Genomic DNA, 21,163 nt, shown 5'->3' with positions numbered 1-21,163 from the left:
GTGCGAGTGCCGTTTGCCTGGACAGGTGGGTGTGCCCACTCTTGGGCGACGCCGCTGGCACAGGGTCCCTCATACTACAATGAAGTGTCTCTGACGGTGGTGGTGCACAACCAATGTCAGACACACCTTCGTAATATGAGGGGCAGTACCGCCGCCCACGAGAGTGTTCCCCCCCCAGCTCGAACAGTGCTCTACCACTTGCAATACTTACCTCTCCCTGCTCCACCACTGTGTAGTCTGTGCTGTTAAATCCTTCAATGGCACTGCCAATACAAATTTGTTGAAAAGATAGATGATAGTTAAAATATACAGGGGCCCAGGCCTCCATTTAGACCAGTTAATACTTTGCACCTACTACCACTGTCTGCTACTCAGCAGAGGAGCCCACCCCTGTACTCAGCTATGCCACCTGTTTATTTATTTTGGCAGTCATTTAGCCTACTTTATTATTAGGGCCTACTAACTGTGTCTGCCGCTCATTACAGTTGTCCTCCGCTGAACAAAGCAATGCCACCAGTTTAGTCCTTTTGCCAATTTTGAACTGCATTTAGCCAACTTTATTATTTGGGCCTACTAACTGTTAGGGGTCGAGTTCCTGCCTCTGCACAGGGGGAATCTCGGGCCATCTCCACTGCAGTCTCCCATTCTTCTCCTGCCGCAGTGGAGCCTGCTCAGCGGAGACATCGGTCCCAGTGTCTCGCTCAGTCTGACTCTGTACAGAGAGTTACTGCTGCTTTTCCTGCTTCTGCCATTGAAGTCAGTGCTGGGCAACGGCGAGCAGACTCTTCTGGCACTAAGTCCTGCTTTTCTCGTTCTGAGCATGCCCAGAGTAAGATCTCTCAGTAGAGATCGAGGGTCACATGATCAGACACTGCAGCTAAGGCCATTGGTCCTTCAGGAAGGTCCTGTAGGTGCTCACGCTCTGTGGCAGCCTCTCATTGGACCTTCTAGGAAGGTCAACTATTTAAGGCTCGCATGGCCGCACGGCCTTGCACTAGTATTGTTCTATGTTGTACTTTGCGCCAGTGTGGTCACGTATGATTGTGTTCAGGGACCCGGCTGAAATAAGCCCCTAGAATGCTGGCACCTCCGGCGAGGAGTTTGTGTGTTTGAGTATTCAGGGACCTGGCTGAAATAAGGCCATAGCATGCTGGCACCTCCGGCGAGGAGTTTTGTGTGCATGCATGACCACTGACTGCTCTCGTTTGGGTAGTTAGCCTGTGCCACTGTGAAGTTTAACAGGTCGCAGTGCTTTGAGTTCACGGCTACTCTGTGAAGTAACAGAGGTAGCTCATACCATTTAGTTCCGCCATTTGCTAGCAGCAGGTTCTCCTGCACGGTGGACCCTGGGCTGCGAACGCATATATTATAATAAAGTCTCTATATCCATTTGGTGCATTCCGCTAGCCCTAACATAATACTAGCACCAGGGTCTGGCTAGTAAATGGCGGACATTCAGCAATCACTGCGGTATATCCAGCAGCTGGAGGGTAGGTTGGCGGCTCTCGAGAGCTCAACCTCAGCTGTGGATGTTACCACAGTTGCTGTACAGGCTGCTAGCGTGGCTGCAGCAACCTTGTCCACTGCCACCACTGTTCCGACATTATCTCGCCTTCCACGTGCCAGAGAAATTTTCTGGAGACAGCAAATCCTGTATGGGATTCATGAGTCAGTGCTCTATTCACCTCGAGCTCCTGGCTGCACGTCTTCCCACAGAGCGAGCTAAGGTGGGATTTATTGTGTCCCTCTTGTTGGACAGGGTGTTGGAATGGGCTACACTGCTGTGGGAGCGTGGCGTTCATGTGGTGCAGAGTGCTCCGCTGTTCCTGAGCACTCTGAAACAGGTCTTTTTAGGACCTCGAGTCACCCATGACATGGCGCTCCAACTGCTGGCATTAACTCAGGGTGAGTCCTTGGTCAGCCAATTTGCAGTCCACTTCCGTACTTTAGCTTCTGAGCTGGAGTAGTCGGATAAAGCCCTTATCCCCATATTTTGGAGGGGGCTGGCTGATCATGTTAAGGACGCTCTGGCCACTAGGGAGATTCTTGCCACACTGGAGGAGTTAATATCTGTCTCTACTCGTATTGACCTCCGTTTTAATGAGCGGAGGTTAGAGCGAGCCCAGTGTAGGCAGATGTTTCGGCTGGCTCCCACCTTTGCCAAACCTCTGGAATCTCCGGTCCTGGTTCCTGAGTCACATGAGGCCATGGAAGTGTCACATGAGGGATCTAAGTCCCGGACCGCTTGTGCACTCAAGGTCTGTCATGTTTGCCAGCAGTCAGGACATCTTGCCACCAGATGTCCCCAGCGGTCGAGGAAATGTCAGCGTCTAGTGGTAGTAGGTGGAGGTACACTAAACACGGTGACGTTTGCCTCCAAATTGTCCTTTAAGGGGACAATAATTATAGGCTCATCCTCCCACTCGGTAGAGCTCTGCATGGACTCTGGGGTGGGGGGCAATTTTATGTCTTCAGCCTTCGCCCAACGTCACGCAATATGTTGTGAATTCTGCTTTTGGGCTCCCTCCGGTGGTTGTAGGTGGTAATGCAGTTGCCCCTGAGTTGCAGTCCTGGTCAGGTGTATCTGCTGATTGCAGTTCTGACTGGGGTATTTAGGCGTGCAGGATTCATTAGTCCTTGCCAGTTGTCAATTGTTGTTGGGAGGTGTTGGACCTCTGCTTGGTTCCTCCTGCCTTTCTGCCAAATCAGCAAAGATAAGTGTCTGTTTTTTTTTTTACTGTGGCACACATGCTATGTGCTTCACAATTCAGTGCTATTCTTTGTGTTTTCTTGTCCAGCTTAGATTGTGTCAGTATTTTCTCAGTCTTGTTGGATTCTCTGGAGTGGCAGATATACATTCCATGTCTTTAGTTAGATTGTGGAACTTTTTGTATTATCTGCTGTGGATATTTTTGGAAGGGTTTTAATACTGACCGCCTAGTAATCTGTCCTATCCTTTCCTATTTAGCTAGAGTGGCCTCTTTTGCTAAATCCTGTTTTCTACCTGTGTGTGTCTATTCTTCTCCTACTCACAGTCATTATTCGTGGGGGGCTGCCTATCCTTTGGGGGTCTGCTCTGAGGCAAGGTAGCATTCCTATTTCCATCTATAGGAGTATTTAGTCCTCCGGCTGTGTCGAGGTGTCTAGGGTATGTTAGGCACACCCCACGGCTACTTCTAGTTGCGGTGTTAGTTCAGGATTTGCGGTCAGTACAGGTTCCACCGACTCCAGAGAAAGTTTCATGCGGCTCCAAGGTCACCAGATCATAACAGTACAACTGGCCCATAATGAGTTAAATGCATCTCAGAAGAAGGGAAGAAAGGTGTTGAGCCATTTTTTTTTCTGTAGTCTGTTTTGTCTTTTCTTCCCTCTTTATTTATGGGTGGCTCAGGAGTCTTGTGCCAGCATGGATGTTCAGGAATTAGCTTCTCTTGTAGACCAGCTTGCTGCTAGGGTACAGGGTATTTCTGATTATATTGTTCAGACTCCTGCTTTAGAGCCGAAGATTCCTACTCCTGATTTGTTTTTTGGTGATAGGTCCAAATTTTTGGGTTTTAAAAACAATTGTAAACTGTTTTTTGCTCTGAGACCGCGATCCTCCGTTGATTCCATTCAGCAGGTTAAAATTGTCATCTCCCTGCTGCGTGGCGATCCACAGGATTGGGCATTTTCCCTGGAATCTGGGAATCCGGCCTTGCTTAATGTAGATTCCTTTTTTCAGGCTTTAGGATTATTATATGATGAACCGAATTATGTGGATCAAGCGGAGAAAACCTTGTTGGCCCTGTCTCAGGGTCAAGAGGCGGCAGAATTGTATTGTCAGAAATTTAGAAAATGGTCTGTGTTGACTAAATGGAATGATGATGCTTTGGCGGCAATTTTCAGAAAGGGTCTTTCTGAATCCGTTAAAGATGTTATGGTGGGGTTTCCCACGCCTTCCGGTCTGAGTGATTCTATGTCTCTGGCCATTCAAATTGATCGGCGCTTGCGGGAGCGTCAAACTGTGCGCGCTGTGGCGTCGTCCATAGAGCAAAGTCATTGTGGCGACGCTTCTCATGTCATTTCAGTCTGCCCTAAGCGGACAAAAAGGATTGTTTGTTCATTTACTATCAGTATTGTACAACCTAAATTTCTGTTATCGGTGTCCTTGATCTGCTCATTGTCATCATTTTCTGTCACGGCATTTGTGGATTCAGGCGCCGCCGTGAACTTAATGGATTTTGAGTTTGCCAGGCGTTGTGGTTTTCCCTTGCAGCCTTTGCAGAATCCTATTCCTTTAAGGGGGATTGATGCTACACCTTTGGCTAAAAATAAGCCCCAGTTTTGGACACAGGTGACCATGCACATGGCGCCAGCCCATCAGGAAGATTGTCGATTTCTGGTGTTGCATAATTTGCATGATGTTATCGTGCTGGGTTTCCCGTGGTTGCAGGTACATAATCCTGTGTTGGATTGGAAATCTATGTCTGTGACTAGTTGGCATTGTCAGAGGGTTTATAATGATGTTCCTTTGCTGTCAACCTCCTCTTCTTCCTCTTCTGAAATTCCAAAGTTTTTGTCTGATTTTCAGGATGTATTCGATGAGCCCAAGTCCAGTTCCCTTCCACCGCATAGGGACTGTGATTGTGCGATTGACTTGATTCCAGGCAGTAAGTTTCCTAAGGGCCGACTTTCAACCTGTCTGTGCCTGAACATACCGCCATGCGGAGTTATGTTAAGGAGTCTTTGGAGAAAGGGCATATTCGGCCATCTTCTTCACCGTTGGGAGCAGGTTTTTTTTTTGTTGCTAAGAAGGATGGCTCCTTGAGACCTTGTATTGATTATCGCCTCTTGAATAAGATCAGGGTCAAGTTTCAATACCCTTTACCTTTGCTTTCCGATTTGTTTGCTAGGATTAAGGGGGCTAGTTGGTTTACGAAGATTGACCTTCGGGGGGCATATAATCTTGTTCGTATTAAGCAGGGTGATGAATGGAAAACTGCGTTTAATACGCCCGAAGGCCATTTTGAATACCTTGTGATGCCATTCGGGCTCACTAACGCTCCATCTGTTTTTCAATCCTTCATGCATGATATCTTCCGGACTTATATTGATAAATTCTTGATTGTATATTTGGACGATATTTTGATTTTTTCCGATGATTGGAAGTCTCATGTGGAACAGGTCAGGATGGTATTTCAGATCCTTCGTGACAATGCCTTGTTTGTGAAGGGGTCTAAGTGTCTCTTTGGGGTGCAGAAGGTTTCTTTTTTGGGCTTTATTTTTTCTCCCTCATCTATGGAGATGGATCCGGTTAAGGTTCAGGCCATTCATGATTGGATTCAACCCACATCCATGAAGAGCCTTCAGAAATTTTTGGGTTTTGCAAATTTTTATCGCCGTTTCATTGCTAACTTCTACAGCCTGGTTAAACCCTTGACTGATTTGACAAAAAAAGGCGCTGATGTGGCGAATTGGTCCTCTGCGGCTGTCTCTGCCTTTCAGGAGCTTAAACGCCGATTTACTTCTGCTCCGGTGTTGCGCCAACCAGATGTTTCTCTTCCATTTCAGGTTGAAATTGATGATTCTGAGATTGGGGCAGGGGCCGTTTTGTCTCAGAGGGATTCTGTTGGTTCTTTGATGAAACTGTGTGCCTTCTTCTCCCGCAAGTTTTCGCCTGCTGAACGCAATTATGATGTCGGCAATCGGGAGTTGTTGGCTATGAAGTGGGCGTTTGAGGAGTGGCGACATTGGCTTGAGGGAGCTAAGCACCGTATTGTGGTCCTGACCGATCATAAGAATTTGATTTACCTCGAGTCTGCCAAACGGCTGAGTCCTAGACAGGCTCGATGGTCCTTGTTTTTTTCCCGTTTTGATTTTGTGGTTTCATATCTTCCGGGTTCTAAGAATATTAAGGCTGATGCCCTTTCTAGGAGTTTTTTGCCTGATTCTCCTGAGGTCCTTGAACTGGTCGGCATTCTGAAAGAAGGGATGGTCCTTTCTGCCATTTCCCCTGATTTACGGCGGGTTCTTCAGGAATTTCAGGCTGATAGACCTGACCGCTGTCCTGTGGGGAAATTGTTTGTTCCTGACAGATGGACTAGTAGAGTGATTTCTGAGGTTCACTGTTCTGTGTTGGCTGGTCATCCTGGTATTTTTGGTACCAGAGATTTGGTTGGTAGGTCCTTTTGGTGGCCTTCGTTGTCACGTGATGTTCATTCTTTTGTGCAGTCCTGTGGGACTTGTGCGCGGGCCAAGCCTTGTTGTTCCCGTGCTAGTGGGTTACTTTTGCCATTGCCGGTCCCTGAGAGGCCCTGGACGCATATTTCTATGGATTTTATTTCTGATCTTCCGGTTTCCCAGAGGATGTTGGTTATCTGGGTTGTTTGTGACCGGTTTTCTAAGATGGTTCATTTGGTGCCTTTGCCTAAATTGCCTTCCTCTTCAGAGTTGGTTCCGGTTTTTTTTCAGCATGTGGTTCGTTTGCATGGTATTCCGGAGAATATTGTGTCCGACAGAGGTTCCCAGTTTGTTTCTAGGTTTTGGCGGGCCTTTTGTGCTAGGCTGGGCATTGATTTGCCTTTTTCTTCTGCATTTCATCCTCAGACAAATGGCCAGACCGAGCGAACTAATCAGACTTTGGAGACTTATTTGAGATGCTTTGTGTCTGCCGATCAGGATGATTGGGTGGCCTTTTTGCCATTGGCCGAGTTTGCCCTTAAAAATCGGGCTAGTTCGGCTACTTTGGTTTCGCCTTTTTTTTGTAATTTTGTTTTTCATCCTCATTTTTCTTCTGGGCAGGTTGAGCCTTCTGACTGTTCTGGTGTGGATTCTGTGGTTGACAGATTGCAGCAGATTTGGGCTCATGTGGTGGACAATTTGGTGTTGTCTCAGGAGGAGGCTCAAAGTTTTGCTAACCGTCGTCGGTGTGTTGGTTCCCGGCTTCGGGTTGGGGATTTGCTTTGGTTGTCTTCTCGTCATGTTCCTATGAAGGTCTCTTCCCCTAAGTTTAAGCGTCAGTTTATTGGTCCTTATAGGATTTCTGAGATTATTAATCCGGTGTCTTTTCGATTGGCGCTTCCGGCCTCTTTTGCTATCCATAATGTCTTCCATAGATCTTTATTGCGGAAATATGTGGTGCCCGTTGTTCCCTCTGTCGATCCTCCGGCCCCTGTTTTGGTTGATGGGGAGTTGGAGTATGTGGTTGAGAAGATTTTGGATTCTCGTTTTTCAAGGCGGAGGCTTCAGTACCTTGTCAAATGGAAGGGTTATGGCCAGGAGGATAATTCTTGGGTTTTTGCTTCTGATGTCCATGCTGCTGATTTGGTTCATGCTTTTCATCTGGCTGATCGGCCTGGGGGCTCTGGTGAGGGTTCGGAGACCCCTCCTCAAGGGGGGGTACTGTTGTGAATTCTGCTTTTGGGCTCCCTCCGGTGGTTGTAGGTGGTAATGCAGTTGCCCCTGAGTTGCAGTCCTGGTCAGGTGTATCTGCTGACTGCAGTTCTGACTGGGGTATTTAGGCATGCAGGATTCATTAGTCCTTGCCAGTTGTCAATTGTTGTTGGGAGGTGTTGGACCTCTGCTTGGTTCCTCCTGCCTTTCTGCCAAATCATCAAAGATAAGTGTCTGTTTTTTCTTTTTCCTGTGGCACACATGCTATGTGCTTCACAATTCAGTGCTATTCTTTGTGTTTTCTTGTCCAGCTTAGATTGTGTCAGTATTTTCTCAGTCTTGTTGGATTCTCTGGAGTGGCAGATATACATTCCATGTCTTTAGTTAGATTGTGGAACTTTTTGTATTATCTGCTGTGGATATTTTTGGAAGGGTTTTAATACTGACCGCCTAGTAATCTGTCCTATCCTTTCCTATTTAGCTAGAGTGGCCTCTTTTGCTAAATCCTGTTTTCTACCTGCGTGTGTCTATTCTTCTCCTACTCACAGTCATTATTCGTGGGGGGCTGCCTATCCTTTGGGGGTCTGCTCTGAGGCAAGGTAGCATTCCTATTTCCATCTATAGGGGTATTTAGTCCTCCGGCTGTGTCGAGGTGTCTAGGGTATGTTAGGCACACCCCACGGCTACTTCTAGTTGCGGTGTTAGTTCAGGATTTGCGGTCAGTACAGGTTCCACCGACTCCAGAGAAAGTTTCATGCGGCTCCCAGGTCACCAGATCATAACAGCAATACCCCTGGTTATGCTAGCTCAACCAGTAACGGTATGAGTGGTGAATGGGTCAACACTGCCCTCACAGATAACACACCAGACCGTTCCTTTTACTCTGTCCATGTCGCCATCCCATCAGGAGATTATATCTCTGCTCGTCATTCCTGAGTGAATTGATGAGGTCCTGTTGGGCATACCATGGCTACGGTACCACTCTCCTCATATCGAGTCGTCCTCAGGCAGAATTTTGGGTTGGGGTGAATCTTGTGGGGGTAGGTGTCAGAGGGAGTGCGTTCAGGTTGCTACAACAGAGGTACCCGCAGATCTATCCTCTCTCCCCAAGCAATATTGGTCTTACGCAGACGTATTCTCCAAAAAGGCGGCAGAGACCCTTCCGCCCCATCGCCCCTATGACTGTCCTATTGATCTCTTGCCTGGTGCTGAGCCTCCCCGGGGTCGAGTTTATCCGTTATCTCTCCCAGAGACGGAGGCAATGTCTCAGTACATTCAAGAGAATCTGGCAAGAGGGTTCATCAGGAAGTCAGTGTCACCTGCTGGGGCTGGGTTCTTCTTCATGCAGAAGAAGAATGGGGAACTGCGTCCGTGCATAGACTACAGGGATCTTAACGCCATCACCGTTAAGAATAAGTATCCTTGATATCTGAGCTCTTCGATAGGCTTCGGGGAGCAAGGGTGTTTACTAAACTAGATCTGCAGGGTGCTTACAACCTGATTCACATCCGTGAGGGGGACGAATGGAAGACGGCTTTTAACACCAGGGATGGGCACTATGAATATCTGGTGATGCCCTTCGGGCTCTGTAATGCCCCAGCCGTTTTCCAAGAGTTTGTGAATGACATCTTCCGTGATATGCTCACCACCTTGGTCGTGGTCTATCTGGATGATATTCTCATCTACTCTCCAGATATTGACTCCCACCGGAGAGATGTTTGCAAAGTCTTCGACCTCCTACGGGCAAACTCCCTCTATGCCAAGTTGGAGAAGTGTATTTTCAAGCAGGAGTCCTTACCTTTCCTAGGCTATATCATCTCCGCCCAGGGATTGGCTATGGATCCTGCCAAACTACAAGCCGTGATGGACTGGCAGGAACCCCAATCTCTTAAAGCGAGGCAGCGCTTTATGGGGTTCATTAATTATTATCGCCAGTTCATTCTGCACTTCTCAACTTTGGTAGCTCCCTTGGTTGCCCTAACCAAGAAGGGGGCAAATCCCAAATTGTGGTCTGAGGAGGTCTCCAAGACCTTTAACTCCATTAAAGGGAACCTGTCACCTGAATTTGGCGGGACCGGTTTTGGGTCATATGGGCGGGGTTTTCGGGTGTTTGATTCACCCTTTCCTTACCCGCTGGCTGCATGCTGGCCGCAATATTGGATTGAAGTTCATTCTCTGTCCTCCAGAGTACACGCCTGCGCAAGGCAATATTGCCTTGCGCAGGCGTGCACTCTGGAGGACAGAGAATGAACTTCAATCCAATATTGCGGCAAGCATGCAGCCAGCGGGTAAGGAAAGGGTGAATCAAACACCCGAAAACCCCGCCCATATGACCCAAAACCGGTCCTGCCAAATTCAGGTGACAGGTTCCCTTTACGTCACACTTCACTAGCGCTCCCATCCTACACTACCCCGATGTAGATAAGCCATTTATCATGGAGGTGGATGCCTCATCTGTTGGTGCTGGAGCAGTCCTTTTCCAAAAGGATACTCAAGGTCCGAAGCATCTTTGCTTCTTCTTTTCTAAGACCTTCTCACCAGCAGAGAGGAATTATTCCATCGGGGACAGGGAGTTGCTAGCCATGAAGTTGGCCTTCTCAGAGTGGAGACATCTCTTGGAGGGAGCTCGTTTTCCATTCCAAGTCTTCACAGATCATAAAAATTTGGTGTACCTGCAGACAGCCCAGAGGTTAAATTCTCGCCAGGCCAGATGGTCCTTGTTCTTCTCCCGTTTTCATTTCACCCTCCATTTTCTTGCTGGGGAGAAGAACATTCGTGCCGACGCTCTCTCTCTCTCCATTGTGTCATCTGTGGAGGAGGAAGAGGAGCCTCGGCTTATTGTCCCCACTGAGAGCCTGAGAGCCGTGGCCCCAGTTTCGCTAGAGTCTGTGCCTCTGGGCAAGACTTTTGTACCATCCAGTTTGCGACCGGAGGTTCTCTCTTGGGCACACTCGTCCAGGGTGGGTGGACATTTTGGTTCCAAAAGGACATCTGAGTTACTGGCGATGACATACTGGTGGCCGCATATGGCTCGTGATGTCACAGACTATGTTCGGGCATGTGTCTCTTGCGCCAAGAACAAGTCCCCTCGGCAACGGCCAGCTGGGTTGCTGTATCCTCTGCCGGTGGCGGACAGGCCCTGGGAGATGGTAGGGATGGACTTTGTGGTGGGCTTACCCAAGTCTCGTAACTGCACCATTATCTGGGTGATCACCGACCATTTTTCCAAAATGGTTCATTTGGTGCCTCTTCCACGGCTAAAGTCTGCACGGGCTCTGGCAGCCTTGTTCATCAAGCATACTGTATCTTTCCCTTACGCGGTATGCCGGACAAGATTGTCAGTGACCGGGGTCCCCAGTTTGCGTCTCGATTCTGGAGGGAGCTTTGTCGTCTACTCAGTATTGAGTTAAATCTCTCCTCGGCTTATCATCCCGAGACGAATGGATTGGTTGAGAGGGCCAACCAGACTCTGGTCACTTATTTACGACATTTTGTTTCTGCCAGGCAGGATGACTGGGCATCCTTGTTAACGTGGGCTGAGTTTGCCCTTAACAACGCTGTAGACGACTCCACCGGTCAGACTCCTTTCCTCCTTAATTACGGCCAACATCCGCCGGATTCCTGTGTCTATGCCCGAGTCCTCTGCTGATTCCAGGGTGGCAGATGGGGCAGTGGAGGCACGAGACATTTGGTACCGCACTCAGGATGCTATCCAGGCCTCCAATGAGAGAATGAGTTCCTCCGCCGATGCTCATCGGCGCCCTGCCCCGACCTTTGCTCTTGGCGACTTAGTGTGGCTCTCCGCCCGTAACATCAGGCTGCGTGTTGAGTCCACTAAGTTTGCACCTCACTACTTGGGTCCCTTCAAGGTCCTCGAACAGGTTAACCCTGTAGTCTACCATCTAGCCCTTCCTCCACGCCTAGGTATCACCGACACCTTTCATGTGTCCCTCCTTAAGCCCGTATACATGTCCCGGTTTTCTGAGTCATCTGCCGGGACATCGGGTTCGTCTACGGACGATTACGAGGTGAACGCTATTTTGGGGTGTAAGGTGGTTCGTGGCAAAAAAATTTATTTGGTGGACTGGAAGGGCTACGGTCCTGAGGATAGGTTGCTGCCTTCGAACATAGCGAGTACCAAGGAGGGGGGGTGCCTAGGGCGGGTAATGTTAGGGGTTGAGTTCCCGCCTCTGCACAGGGGGAATCTCGGGCCATCTCCGCTGCGGTCTCCCATTCTTCTCCTGCCGCAGTGGAGCCTGCTCAGCGGAGACATCGGTCCCAGCGTCTCGCTCAGTCTGACTCTGTACAGAGAGTTACTGCTGCTTTTCCTGCTTCTGCCATTGAACTCAGTGCTGGCAGCGGCAAGCAGACGCTTCTGGGACTAAGACCTGCTTTTCTCTTTCTGAGCATGCCCAGAGTAAGATCTCTCAGTGGAGATCGAGGGTCACATGATCAGACACTGCAGCTAAGGCTATTGGTCCTTCAGGAAAGTCCTGTAGGTGCTCACGCTCTGTGGCAGCCTCTCATTGGTCCTTCTAGGAAGGTCCTGTATGTGCTGCAACTATTTAAGGCTCGCATGGCCGCACGGCCATGCGCTAGTATTGTTCTATGTTGTACTTTGCGCCAGTGTGGTCACATATGATTGTGTTCAGGGACCCGGCTGAAATAAGCCCCTAGAATGCTGGCACCTCCGGCAAGGAGTTTGTGTGTTTGAGTATTCAGGGACCTGGCTGAAATAAGGCCCTAGCATGCTGGCACCTCCGGCGAGGAGTTTTGTGTGCATGCATGACCACTGACTGCTCTTGTTTGGGTAGTTAGCCTGTGCCACTGTGATGTTTAACAGGGCGCAGTGCTTTGAGTTCACGGCTACTCTGTGAAGTAACAGAGGTAGCTCATACCGCCATTTAGTTCCGCCATTTGCTAGCAGCAGGTTCTCCTGCATGGTGGACCCCGGGCTGTGAACGCATATATTATAATAAAGTCTCTATATCCATTTGGTGCGTTCCCCTAGCCCTAACACTAACTGTGCCTGCCACTCCTTACAGTTGTCCTCCACTGAACAAAGCAATGCCGCCTGTTTAGTCCTGTTACCAATTTTGAACTGCATTTAGCCTACTTAACTATATGGGCCTACTAACTGTGTCTGCCCCTCACTACAGTTGTCCTCCACTGAACAAAGCAATGCCGCCTGTTTAGTCCTGTTACGAATTTTGAACTGCATTAAGCCTACTTAATTATTTGGGCCTACAAACTGTGTCTGCCGCTCATTACAGTTGTCCTCCACTGAACAAAGCAATGCTGCCTGTTTAGTCCTGTTACCAATTTTGAACTTCATTTAGCCTACCTAATTATTTGGGCCTACTAACTGTGTCTGCCCCTCATTACTTTTGTCCTCCACTGAACAAAGCAATGCCGCCAGTTTAGTCCTGTTACCAATTTTGAACTGCATTTAGCCTACTTAATTATTTGGGCATATATCTGTGTTTCCTCCTCATCCTGCCCATTGCCCAGCCACTGCTAGATGAGTCTACTGGTACATTTACCCAGACCACTACATTCCTCTTGCACTCTACACAGCCAGAATCTGACCCTGCTGAAAGTCAGGTTCCCCTTCCCGCATACTATACCACCTTACACGGGGACAAAGAGGAAGGTGCAGATGAAAGTGCAGGTTCCTTCATCAGGTGGGGGGCATACTCATTGGCAACGTCACTGGCACAGGGCCCCTCATAGTAGGCAAAAGTGTCTCTGCCGGTGGGAGGCGCCACCCACCGTCAAACACACCGCCGTACTATGAGGGGCCCTGTGCCAATGCCAATGAGTGGGCCCCCCTGCTTGCTCAGGATCACAGCACTTGCAAAGTTGAAATACTTACCTCTCCCTGCTCCACCGCCGTGACGTATTCTGCATTTCCTGGGCCCACGAAAATCTTGAGCTAGCCCTACCCCCCACAACTTTAGCCAAATGACCCCCAGTTTTCAATGCCTAACTATTATTATAAAGTAAATTAAGATTAGCAAGCTTCAGTAATAAGAATTGATGTTTTTGGCATTAAAATGGGCACTGTAGGTGTTTTTCTGTCCTCCACTCACTGCCGACTTTGATTCCCCATTGACTTGCATTGGGTTTTGTGTTTCAGTCGGCCCCCGACATTACGCAATAATCGGCCGATTTTACCCGACCCGACTTTTGACAAAGTCGGGTTTCGCGAAACCCGACTCGATCCGAAAAAAGTAAAAGTTGCTCAACTCTATCCACCACCCTCAGATCCTTCAGACGGAACCTGAAAACCCATCTCTTCAGGAAAGCCTACAGCCTGCAATAACCATTCTGCCGCCTCACCAACCGCCCGAGCTGCTGCCACGTCACCGACCACCCGAGCTGCCGCCATGTCACCAACCACCCGAGCTGCTGCCATGTCACTGACCACCTGAGCTGCCGCCACGTCACCGACCACCCGAGCTGCCACCATGTCACTGACCACCCGAGCTGCCGCCACGTCACCGACCACCCTAGCTGCCACCACGACCACCCACCACCTCACCACCACCAGTGCTGCAGCACACCAACCTCCTGTCTCTTCCCCACTATCCTGAAGAATGTAAGTCCGCAAGGACAGGGTCCTCTCCCCTCTGTACCAGTCTGTCTCTGTAAATTTGTTTACTGTTAAAAGACATCTATAACCCAGTATGTAACCCCTTTTCACATGTACAGCACCATGGAATTAATGGTGCTATATAAATAAATAATAATAATAATATCTTATATAGCACCATGAATTCCATGAGGCTGTACATGAGATGGGGTTACATCAAAATACAAATATCACTTACAGTAAACAAAACTAACAATGACAGACTGATACAGAGGGGAGATGACCCTGCCCTTGCGGGCTTACATTCTACATTCTACATTTATAGATTATCAATGGTATTGTCACAGTTCAGAAATTCCTGGGAAAGGGGCTCCTTTCCTATTACTAAAGCTAGATGACACCCTAGCTATCCCTCCTCCTCGGGTTACTTTTAATGGTGAAGATGCCAAGGCCACAAACCTTACTGAGCTCCTAGATCAGCCTTAACCTGTCCCCTCTTCCCCAGGGAAATGGGGAGTAGTAGTGTATAAGAATACGCAACCCAGACTAACAAGGGAATATGTACAGGGATAAAGGAAAATACCAATCACACAAATATGCACTCACAAACAACAGAATGGAACCAGGGAGTGAAGGAAGGGAATAGAAAAATAAATTGAAGAGAATGAGGGTAAGCATACAGACAAAACTTTAACCAACAGTCTTTAAAACAACACTCCAAATGCCTCCTCAAAGATCAAGAGTCTCCATGCTTCTGAATCAGGGCAGAATTAACCTAACAATGGTAATCCTGATTGCCAGAGGAGAGTATATATTGGAGAGGGGAGTGTCCAAAGCTGAACAGCTGAGAACATCAAAGCTGGAAGGCTCCAGCAACACTCAAGATAAATAGATTAACCCTATACTGCTAACAGAAACATGCACCATTTAATATTATGGTTAAGTGCTTCTAACTCATGCCGGATTATGTGAAATTGGACGCTGGGTCCAAGCATTGGCAAATGACTGGCAGAGTGGGCATTTTCCAGCATTCTTTTGTGTCAAGACATTACAATGATGTAGAGACTGGTGTGAAACCTTGGCTCCGGCAAGTGTCAGAGCAAGGTTAGTGAATAGTGAATGATCGATAAGGAGAGGTTTTTTAAAAAATTTTAACCAGTTCTGAGCAGTTGGAAACATGTATTTATTAGATGTAAGCACATGTGGAGCGCCCCCAAGGGCTAGGGGTACTCAGTACCGGGTCCATCGGTTCACAGGGGGGATGTCACGGTGGCTGACCCGGTCCGTGGCCCTCGGGACGTCCGAGTTAAAGGGAAAGGTCTTTAAAGGGATATGTTCATGACACCACCTGTGGTATTCGGAAAGGATGGCCGACACTGCTTAGGGGTCCGCTAGGGTGATGTTATGGCAGCTAGATGGTATACCTTCCCACAGGTGAAGTATGTCCCCGGGCTTCCCAGTGTATAGATGGTGGATGGTGTGAGGCGCAGTGAAGAACGAGGACACAAGGTTGCAGTCTCTTTACCTTTTACTGAAGGCTTCAGCATCCACATTCCAGACAGATCGCAGGGCAGGCAGAGTCTGGCCGGTTTGGAGGCAAATCCAGAGTCCCCTTATCCAGGTGGAAATCAGTAGCCATCCTTTAGCGCCTTGGTGTTGTAGTACCTTACTGCTAAGCCTCTCATAAGGTCCTCACAGATGGTGTAGATGTTATTGATGTTATCTCTTTCTCTCTGTCCCCCAGATGGATAGGACAAACCCGTATGACCGGTGGCTTGAGGCTTTTTACACCTTGCCACCTTGCCTCCTGGGTGTAGGGGCGGATCAGTAACTTGCAATTAGCTGTCCTGTCGGTCTCTGGAGCAAGGCATAAAGGACTGTTGCTCCCTCAGTGTTCTGGCTACCGGGATCCTGCGCCTCAGAAGGAGGCAGCCCGTGTCGGGCAGAACTCCTCCTGGTATCCACTCCTTTGCTATGACTTCTTCACCCTCTCTACAATACAATTCTCTTTTCGTGTCCTTCCTTAGGAACTGCCGCACTTAGGGCAGGCACAGCCCCGTATCTGTCTAGGCCTCTGACAGGCTCCCACCCCTGCCAGGGACCAACTACCTGAGCAAAGCTCAGCCAGGAACTGCCTAACTTCCTATCCAGGCAACCAGTTCTACCCAAGTGTGAATAGTGCCCTAATAAATAGGAGCATAGCTCCCCCTGGTGGCCTGGAGTGCAAAATGTGTTGCATGTTTGTGATACCTGGATTCGGTTGTCATTCTTTGCCTCCAAATGTAACATCACTCCCCCCTAGAGGAGAATGATATTACTGCAACAACCAGGACCCTGGGGCGCTGCACATGCTCTTTCACTGCACATAGATAAATATCCAAGAAATAAAACAGAAAGAGACAAACACATATAGGATAACACTGAGAAGTAAAGGGGAATAAGGAGTGAGGAAGTGCTCACCTGATGGGGTTGTGGCTGGCACAACTCAAATACATTTAACAATATGGAACGACGAGTACAGGCGTGCTTGGATTCGAACCTTAGACATTTTCAACACCTGTTTTAAAATATCAGTTTCTCATAAACCAAGGTATGTTCAGTTGAAATCTCACTACAATAGATCATCTCTTTTAGAAGTTAAAGCAATTTTTTTTCTGATAAAGTAGCGAGTGAATTACCCTAAATTGTAAAGGTTACCAGAAATCCACTTTTTTATATCATTGGAAAATATAATTTTTTTACATGACTTTGGGGCACTAGAGTAGGCTGAAATATTAAATTATTTTTTTTTAGGTAGCATCATTCATGGTCAAATTTATACAGCATTCCAATATTCAACCTTCAGGCACAAGACAACTCTTTTAGTCTGTGTGTCCTGAGATCCCTCCAAAACCGACTGTTACAGAATGTCAGAGCATAGGACATGCTGACTTGCTGGTGTGACTCTTTTTTTCTACCATTTGTACTTCTCCAGGCATAATCAGTCTCCTGTTGCTATCAGCAGGGGGGAAGAGTATTTTTTATCTCTAGTATTTAAAATAAAATCGTTTGGTACAAATTTTACTTTTTATTCTTCTTTGGTCCTTTTTCGTTGATTTGCATGGAATAGTAGAGAAAAGAAGTTTGCTTGATTTACGGTGCATAAGGTTTTGTATGTGTGTGTGTTTGCATATTTTCTGTATCCATTAAGGGACAGACTTCATTTATATGTTAATATCTGTCGGCACCCAGACTAAATATACAGAACTATCTCATGGGAAGCTGATTTTTTTTTGTCAGTTTGGCTATACTTCAACATCTCAATGGTAGCAATAATCTTGATTAGCAAAACAATTGGAGGCCTGGAGGACCCTGCAGATCTTATGCAAAAAGATCTCAGGTTACAGTTTATTAATGTGACACATTCATAGTCCAGACAACCACGTCGAAGAAAAGAAGCTTATTTTCTCCTCATCCATTTTTTTTCCCATGAGGACAAAAGAAGTTAATTTAATTTAAGATATAATTTAGCTAACATAAGAAAATAAATGGGAACACATTTAACAAAAAACAGCAGCAATAGACTAAGTTTTGACCAATAAGAGAAGACTTTACTATATATATGGTATATAACCAGAAAAAATATCCAAAAACATATCTTAAATATAAAGAGGCCTCAAAATGTAAAAAACAGTATACCAATCATAATCAAGGAAAAAGTAAACGGGTGCTTTATCAGCATTTGACACCAAAAAATGGATAACAAGTATCTAAAAAACACCACTCAAAAAAGAGGAGTAATAGAAATACAGATAAAATAAGTAAATTTTATTGACAAACTATACATAAAAGATTAAAAAACATGAATCAAAAATAACCATGACACACGTATGAGAGGAATCAAACGATGGAGAAAGTAATCAAGCCAGAATAAGTGGTGAGGCAGAACAAAATCAAGCTGCGGGTATGAATGATAGTAATACAAACAAATCCATACTGTATGACCAGAATTAAATAAGCAAGTGCATGCAATGAAAACACGTTTTAAACTGACCACATGGAGAAAAGTACAAATTAGAGCTAACCCATAATGTTATAAACAGCCCGTCGGCGACACCACAGACACTCCGACGTGCGTTTCTCGGATGTGCTTTCTCAAGGGGAGTGCTGATTATGAACCATTTTTATGAAATAATAGAAGTTATGTTATATTTTGATTCCAAGATATCTAAACTGCTAGTAAATCTTTGTAATAGATTCTAGAATGAGATTATAATAAAAAGCAACGAAGCATAGTCAACATCAAATTGGTTAGCTACTCCCCAATCCATGCAAAAGTGTTCATGCAAGTGTGAAATTAAGTGGGACCACCATAGAGGCACCTTTGATTTTACATAGAAACTGGTTTTATTTTTTACTAGATATGACACTAGATACTTTTCTGTATCTTCATATGTTTAATTAAGAGGGCATGAGATGCCATATGAGTTTAATAGATTTTCTCCCTTGGCCTCAATGTTTCTAGATCAGAGCAACTCCATATATCCCAAAACTGGAAAATTATTTTACTTAAGGCTGTGTTTGCATTAAAAAGTTTATGGAGGACCTTTCACCAAATTTGCCATGTTGAATTGGATGCACAATGTAATAATGGCTGCAGAATGGAATAAAACGTTATTTTATTTATTTTGTCTCTGTGTCGTCGAAATACTAGCAATCAAAATATTTTGAAACTAAAAAGTTAACTTTTATTAACTGCAAGAGGATGTTTTCAGAGTTTTCACTACATTACTTCATTACATCTCTGTTCTAGACTATTTCCGTGTGAGATATAATGACACTTTACTTTGTTCTCACTGCACAGTGCTTACAAGTTGAGCACAACAGGCATAACCCATCTCTTCAGGAAAGCCTACAGCCTACAATAACCGAGCCGCCGCCTCACCACTGCCAGAGCCGCCGCCTCACCACCGCCAGAGCCGCCGCCTCACCACCGCCAGAGCCGCCGCCTCACCACCGCCAGAGCCGCCGCCTCATCCCTACCTTCCGTCTCTTCCCCACTATCCCATAGAATGTAAGTCCGCAAGGATAGGGTCCTCTCCCCTCTGTACCAGTCCGTCACTGTAAACCTGTTTACTGTAAACGATATCTATAACCCTGTATGTAACCCCTTTCTCATGTACAGCACCATGGAATTTATGGTGCTATATGAATAAATAATAATAATAATAATAATTGTGATTACTGATACATTTCTGAACAGGTAGTGTGGTGGCAGGGCAGTACAGCAGAGCAGTTAGTGCCAGAACAGGAGGAAAGCTGATAAAAGGGTTTGTAATGTGGCACAGATAAACTAAGCAGCCCTTGCCCTCCACCCACAATGACTGATGCAGAAGCATAAGAACAAGGAAATCAGAGATGTGTCATTATATCACATTCCAAATTATTAAATTATTATAAAAATTAGATTCAAGTGTCATAAAAATGTATTTTTTTGTTTTTCAAATAAACTCATGGATGATTTTGTGCCTCAGGATCATTGGATCAATAAAATCAATCTCAAACACCTGTGATAATTAGTTTGCCAAGTGAGCTCAATTAAAGAAAACTATTTAAAAAGGACGTTCAACATTATTAAGCAGGCGACAGGTTTCAAGCAATATGGGAAAGAAAAAAGATTTATCTTTTGCCAAAAATCATCAAAAAGTGGAATGCCTTGGACAAGTGTCATGATCTCCATGGCCAGAGAACTAGCATAAGCCTCTATAGGAACAAGCTCTTGGAAGATGTAACTATACTGACCATGAACTAAACCTACCGCATCATCTAGAAGTAGCCAGGTAGCATGTCCTACTTTTTATCCCTATATGCCCAGCGCCGGCCGGAGAACTAAATAATGCTAGCAGAGGGAAATATAAGACCTGACTCACCTCTAGAGAAATGCCCAAAAAGGAGACAGAGGCCCCCCACATATATTGGCGGTGATATGAGATGAAACAACAAACGCAGCAGGAAAATAGTTTTAGCAAATTTGAGGTCCGCTTTCTAGATAGCAGAAGACAGAAAGCATACTTTCATGGTCAGTAGAAAACCCTAACAAAACACATCCAGAAATTACTTTAGGACTCTGGCATTAACTCATAATACCAGAGTGGCAATTCCTGATCAACAAGAGCTTTCCAGACACAGTAACGAAACTGCAGCTGTGAACTGGAACCAAAATACAAAAACAAAACATGGACGAATGTCCAACTTATCTAGTAGATGTCTGGGAGCAGGAACAAGCACAGAGAGGCTTCTGATAACATTGTTGACCGGCAAGCATCTAACAGAGAAGCCAGGTTATATAGCGACACCCAGATCTAATCAGAACAGGTGAACAGGGAAGATGATGTCACAAGTTCAATTCCACCAGTAGCCACCGGGGGAGCCCAGAATCCAAATTCACAACAGTACCCCCCCCTCAAGGAGGGGGCACCGAACCCTCACCAGAACCACCAGGGCGATCAGGATGGGCCCTATGAAAGGCACGAACCAGATCAGAGGCATGAACATCAGATGCAGTGACCCAAGAATTATCCTCCTGGCCATAGCCCTTCCACTTGACCAGATACTGGAGTCTCCGTCTGGAAACACGGGAGTCTAGGATTTTTTCCACAACGTACTCCAACTCACCCTCAACCAACACCGGAGCAGGAGGCTCAACGGAAGGCACAACCGGTGCCTCATACCTGCGCAATAACGACCGATGAAAAACGTTATGAATAGAAAAGGATGCAGGGAGGTCCAAACGGAAGGAAACAGGGTTAAGAATCTCCAATATTTTATACGGACCGATGAACCGAGGCTTAAACTTAGGAGATGAGACCCTCATAGGGACAAAACGAGAAGACAACCACACCAAATCTCCAACACAAAGCCGAGGACCAACACGACGGTGACGGTTGGCAAAAAGCTGAGTCTTCTCCTGGGACAACTTTAAATTGTCCATCACCTGCCCCCAGATATGATGCAATCTCTCCACCACCGCATCCACTCCAGGACAATCCGAGGATTCCATCTGACCGGAGGAAAATCGAGGATGGAACCCCGAATTACAGAAAAACGGGGAAACCAAGGTGGCAGAGCTGGCCCGATTATTGAGGGCGAACTCCGCCAATGGCAAAAAAGCAACCCAATCATCCTGGTCAGCAGACACAAAACACCTCAGATATGTCT

Source organism: Ranitomeya variabilis, chromosome 2 (assembly GCF_051348905.1).
Source record: "Ranitomeya variabilis isolate aRanVar5 chromosome 2, aRanVar5.hap1, whole genome shotgun sequence".
In the NCBI taxonomy this organism is placed as follows: Eukaryota; Metazoa; Chordata; class Amphibia; order Anura; family Dendrobatidae; genus Ranitomeya; species Ranitomeya variabilis.
This window is presented reverse-complemented; position numbering follows the sequence as displayed.